Genomic DNA, 6,597 nt, shown 5'->3' on the forward strand with positions numbered 1-6,597 from the left:
CCCCAAAAAATTATGATGAATTAATTAACATCATTATAACTTCAGTGAGTTAACATGGATAACAGTATGTTAGTGACAGTTAGTGATCTGATAACATCTAATGATGACTCAAATAGTTTTACTTACAATGTTACAATTTAATTAGAGACTCGCTTAACATGTGGTCGTAAGTTCTTGTTACATTAAATAAATTCACAATATTTTTTTTCAAATTTATAACACTATTATTATTTATTATTTATCCATGCTAATAAATAAAATTGAAGTGTCTGTCTGTAATTTCGAAATAACTACCTCATATCAAGCTCATATTGTTAATTGAACTGTAGGTACCATAACTGAATCACACTTTTTTAAAAAATTTGTCTTTCTGTTTGAACGTAGGTACTAATCTTCGGAACGGCTGAACACATTTTGACGGGACTTTCACAGATAAGTATAAGATTAACCAAGGAGTAACATAGGCTACTTTTTAACGGACTTTCTTTCAAAAGAAGAGGAGTTATGTTTTTCTACCTATATAGTCCGAAATATCCGAAATTTCTGAACCGATTTGCGTTTTTTTTTATCTATAGAGAAACTTAGTCCCATAAAATGGGCATCCGTCAACGTGTGGTCCTTGGAGTCCTGACGACGACGCACTGGCAGTGGCAGCTTGGTATCTATATCTATCTAGCCTAATCTTTAGAAGATTTGGAAGGCAAAAATCAGTTTTGGGTGAAACTATTTCTTAGTGGAAGGCAAAGGCTCCGTTCCGCTCGGGGCTCCGCTCCGCTGAGCCATTACCCGCTCATTACCCTTTCGCAGTGGAAGGCGGGTATAAGACGGCTTTCTTACAAAGCAAATACTTCTTATATAATACGCAACTATTCGGCAGACGCGTCCTGAAAATAAAGTTAGGTATCATCATCATCATGATCAACCGTCATCGCCGGCTCACTACAGAGCACGGGTCTCCTCTCAGACTGAGAAGGGCTTTGGTTATAGTCTACCACGCTGGCCACGAGCGGATACAAAATCAGCTAGTCATTCACCATTAATCATTATTTTATTTCGACGTTTCATTCATTCGCCATTAATCATTATTTTCATTCGACATCGTTTCATTCATTCACCCAGCACTACAAGTGTACACATGTGAAGAAACAGGTCAAGGCCCAACCTGTTGCTCCCTCCTTAAGTTTACGTGGGGTAAGAAATTAGGGGAGCGCGGTTATTTATATCTGTATCACTTCGCCTGTTTTCCTTTGCAGAACTTCATTATTACTTTCTTATCAAGTAATCTTATGTAATTCAATTATACCCTGGGTTAACTTAAAGGCTACTTTTTTTCCCGGAAAATCAAAGAGTTTCCACGGGTTGAAAAACTAAAATCCACGCGGACAAAGTCGCAGGTATCAGCTAGTAAGTAATAAAGAAATAAAGAAAACACGTTTCTTTATAAGTTGGCCTCGTATTCCTAAAAGTAAGTTATCGAGGTGCCCTGGAGTATAGATAGGTAATTTTAATACTCAATCAGTCAAGTAAAATTTCTACTCGGTGCAAATAAAACTGAAAATTTAAGATTTTTCATAGAGATTTGCAGTTAGAATTGTTGGTAGCTGTATTATGAAATTATAATCAGTCCTTCTAATCATATTTTTCGAATTTAATCACTAAGTATTATAAAATACGAAAGTGTGTTTGTTTGTTGGTTTATTAGTTTGTTGGTTTGTCCTTCGATCACGTCTCAACGGAGCAATGGATCGACGTGATGTTTTGCATGGGTATAGTTAGTGACCTGGAGAGTAACATAGGCTACTTTTTATCCCGACAAATCAAAGAGTTCTTACAGTATTTTTAAAAACCTAAATCCACACGAGTTTTAAATACGTGGTGATAGTTACCTAGATCAAATCATTCATTTTAACGATCAGTGAAATTGTAACTTTTTGACCAAGATTAATCTATTCTCAATAAAACCCTAATGGCAAATACACTTGTTCTGTTATCAATTCTTATCAATAAGAAACAGCTAGGTTAAGACGCCACCTGTCCAACCCTCCTTAAGTTCCCTGAACCCGGAGTGTAAGACATTATTAGGGGAAGTGTGATTTTATTCTAGCGATTAGGCGTCATTTAAATGCAAATATTTGACATCTTTTTATTGCTTCATCTATTATTAATTTATAAACAGGCTTATGTTCGCGACTTCGTCTGCTTGGACCACACAATTTCCAAGCCAATAGGGGTTTGGAAATTCTGAAAGTAGACGATTTATTAGCCAAACACCTATACTATTTTTATTTAGCACTTGAAAATTTTTGTAGAGGAATCCTTTTTCTTTGTGTTATTGTTATTATGCAACGTACCTATTTAGTTTCTCAAAGATCTTTAAGCTACTTGTATGAAAACTATTAGCACCACATTAGCACTTAGACTAATGATAATAGGATTCTTAATTCATTAAATTGAACCCTATTTAACTCAGTTTAAGATTTAAAATAGATTTTTTTCGCCCTTCTGAGTCTGACCGACCTGTATAGGTATTGTAATGAGGAAACAAAACACTGAGCAACCACTATAGGTATTCGATAAGTATGTGCTTTATAAACGAGTGGTATACGGGTACTTTGCATTGTGCTTTATTATTCAGACGTGATTGCCGAGTCGCGATAGAGTTATAAGAGTACTTGTGATCGGTAATGAAACTCATTTTGATGCTATTTTGAAAAAAAATTGCTAGGGGAATAGTTACAGTACCTCAGTACGTAAACTAGGGACTGGATTTTATGCAACTATAGTCGGTTAGCCTTTATTCGAATGTGCTTTTTACTACAGTTATTGATATTCGTATCACCTTCACAATATTATTTTTGTAGGTGGCACTTAGTGTTTGAAAATAGTGCTATAACAGAGACGAGAAGTCTCTACATTTTGATTCAAATTTATTTTTTCGCATCGCTCGGCGCGATGCGATGCATTGCAATGCGTTGCGTTGCGATGCGATGCGTTGTGATACGTTGCGTTGCGATGCGATGCGATCACGCGGACGAAGTCGCGGGGATCAGCTAGTTTCATGATAAACAGTTACTTATCTAGTCTATAGGAGATAGATCGGAGTTAGCAATGGGCGTGATGACATCAATATTATATTTTATCAATTTTATCATACACGTTTAATTAGGTTTTATATACTATTTTATATTATTGTCTAAAAATAAACTCTATAATCGTTCCTATGAATCATGCCGTCAATGGGCCGTCATGTACAAGCTTTGAAGTTGTCAAAGCTTATACCCGTTGCGGTAACCCAATACTGCTGTGGTGCACCGTGCTGCAAGCATCCCCTTTGCACTATTAGATACGGTTTTGGGTTTTACCTATACTGTGGTACTCTTAATATTGAATTGCAGTGACAGCCATTATACCTAGTAGATACCATGTAGGTATAGTTCCCGACAGGTCGAGATAGCAATCAGGGTGGGGAGGCCCCGCATACCCGCACAGCCGTTGCTCTAACCCGTTGCGGGATAGCGCGGGTGACGTGCGGGTGTGCGGGGCGTCCCCCAGCCTCATACCCCGATTGCCATCTCGACCTTTCGCGGCCTAGAGTAGGTACTAACATTGTTTTTGATTTTATTTACTAGCTATGAGTTAGATACGTAAGGATTCTAACGATACCCCCCTACATCCCAATCTGTTTAGGCATTTAGAAATTATGGTGGGATAAATAAACTCACATACATACACGAACCCTAAAAACTAAAAACATTACACTCCTTTTTTGGGGAGTCGTATAAAAAAACCGGATCAAACTGCTTTTTTCCCTCAAACATTTATCCACCGAACCCCATGCCCCGTGCACCCATACCGTGAACACAGTCCACACCTGCCCATATCACTGCTGCACGCAGCTGCCTACAGTGTACAGCTAGGGCATACGGGCACAGGCGACCAGATAAGCGAGCATTATTCGCGAGATAATGTGCCCGCTTACGAAGAAATGGTGTGCTATTTGCATATGAACGCACTAACTTACTTGAGGTGGCCATTTGTTAAAAGATTTTGGTCGTAGTCGACATTCTTTTTGTTCGACTTCGGCATAGCTAAAAGGAAGAATTATGGATTTAGATACGTATGTATGTATATATAACCTATCTACCAGACCCAAATTCTTACAGAGTTTTACTCAGTGTTGGTGACATTTTTTTACTAGTTTTATAAATATTTGGCTCAATGTCACCAACTCTATGAAGACAGCTAGGGCATACGGGCACGGGCGACCAGATAAGCGAGCATTATTCGCGAGATAATGTGCCCGCTTACGAAGAAATGGTGTGCTATTTGCATATGAACGCACTAACTTACTTGAGGTGGCCATTTGTTAAAAGATTTTGGTCGTAGTCGACATTCTTTTTGTTCGACTTCGGCATAGCTAAAAGGAAGAATTATGGATTTAGATACGTATGTATGTATATATAACCTATCTACCAGACCCAAATTCTTACAGAGTTTTACTCAGTGTTGGTGACATTTTTTTACTAGTTTTATAAATATTTGGCTCAATGTCACCAACTCTATGAAGACAGCTAGGGCATACGGGCACGGGCGACCAGATAAGCGAGCATTATTCGCGAGATAATGTGCCCGGTTACGAAGAATGGAGTGCTATTTGCATATGAACGCACTAACTTCCTTGACGTGAATATTTGTTTGAGGAGTTTATTCATAGCGCGCTCTAAAAAATATTTTTTGAATTCAACGATTAACCTACTTAGGTACAACTCCTTAAAAATCTGACAATCAACAGACACAGGTTTTTGTTCTTAAACGTATCTTTTTAAAATAGAAATAGCGAGCAAACGAGCAGGCGGGTCACTTGAGTTAAGTGACCGCCGCCCATGAACGCATTTGCAGCACCAGACGAATTGCCAATGCGTTGCCGCCTGCCGGCCTTTCAGGAATTTGTTGGTCCGCCCCTTAAATAACCCCATGTCTACAACTTTTACGTACCTCTAGTAAAATTACCGGAGCATAATATCTCTTGCTAATGGTGAAAAAAAAATCATGAGGAAACAGGAAAGTTCTCTTATTATGTCCTCAAAGGTGTGTCAATTTGACCTTGACCAGCGTGGTAGACTATGGAATAAACTTTTCTAATTTTGGGAGGCGACTTATAGTAGGTACATACATAAAATAACACACACCTACCCACCAATATACGAGTAGTTACATATATATATATATATATAAAATCTCAAAATAACGGTCTGTGGATTAGAAGGGCACGCATAGAAGCCCCCTCGGAGCGCACGCCGAAAAACACAATAAAATAATCCAACGCTTTGTATGAAATTTTGTTGATAGTACTATTCGCAAAAAATATGGTTTTAGTTCCCAAAAATAATTAATTAATTGAAACTAAGAACTATACAATAACTAGATGATGCCCGCGACTTCGTCCGCGTGGATTTAGGTTTTTATAACTCCTTGACAGTGGGAAGTCTTTGATTTTCCGGGATAAAAGTACTCTATGCCCGTCTCCAGGATGCAAGCTATCTCTGTACCAAGAAGATGATGCTTGCAACTTTGTACACGAGGATTAAGAGGAATCTATAATGCAATAAAAGTATCTGGCTGACCTTTTGGATGCGCTCAAGATAGTGTAGTAGGTAAATAAAATTGTTACATTGAAATATTGACTTCAGTTGTCATAAGTTGACTTAAAAGATAAACAAAGCGCAGAAACTAAGCAAGTGCCCGGCGCTTTAGAACTTCTGGAGTTAGGTTTTTCACTCGTACCATGATTTCATTGGAAGTTCCCATTAACAAGTCCTTTGTTCAGTGTATAGTGCGCCTCTCACGCGTTTCAACGAGAAGATACTTGTTTACCTTTTGAGTCAGTGAAGGAAAAATATATTTTGTAATAATATGTAATATTTTATGATTTGAAAATAATAAGTGCTGAATTTCTTGATGGCTTTCCAAACTGTCTCAGATGAAGCATAAGAGACACTAGTTGTCATGATTTTTTTTAACGTATTATTTTTCAAGTTTTTTTGCAGACAGTAGCAAGGTGCATAGCGGGAGACGCGTGCGGCGCGTGGCGGGCGCGTGCGCGGCGTACTGCACTGTCATGGCCGACGTTTTCAGGTGCTCTTTATTTTTTATTTTTTTTTACTTTTTTAGTCTCGGAGTTGATGGACAATTTCAATAGATTTAAATAAACCAATTTTATTTATATTGAGTGTGTATTCCAGTTTGCCCATTTAATGATAATGATAAATGGACATCTTTGGAGGAGGCCTTTACCCAACTTGGGGTCCTTACATGAATAATAATAATAATCCTAACAATACTAACAACTAAATAATATAAGTTCAACTAACCAACTAACAAAACATAGATAATTTAAACTATTGTAAAATGTAAGGAATAAAAGGTTTTTTTATTTTTATTTTATTTTATTTATTTATTTATTCCAGCTTGCTATACGGATATTGTAGAGAAGTATAAAAGCTCATGTTGTAGGTATTAAAAAAGCCGTGATCACCTCCTACTCGGGAGGTCTCTTACTTTTCGGAAATATCACTTGTTTCCCAAGCTTTCTTATCA

Source organism: Maniola hyperantus, chromosome 18, assembly GCF_902806685.2.
Source record: "Maniola hyperantus chromosome 18, iAphHyp1.2, whole genome shotgun sequence".
Classification (NCBI taxonomy): Eukaryota; Metazoa; Arthropoda; class Insecta; order Lepidoptera; family Nymphalidae; genus Maniola; species Maniola hyperantus.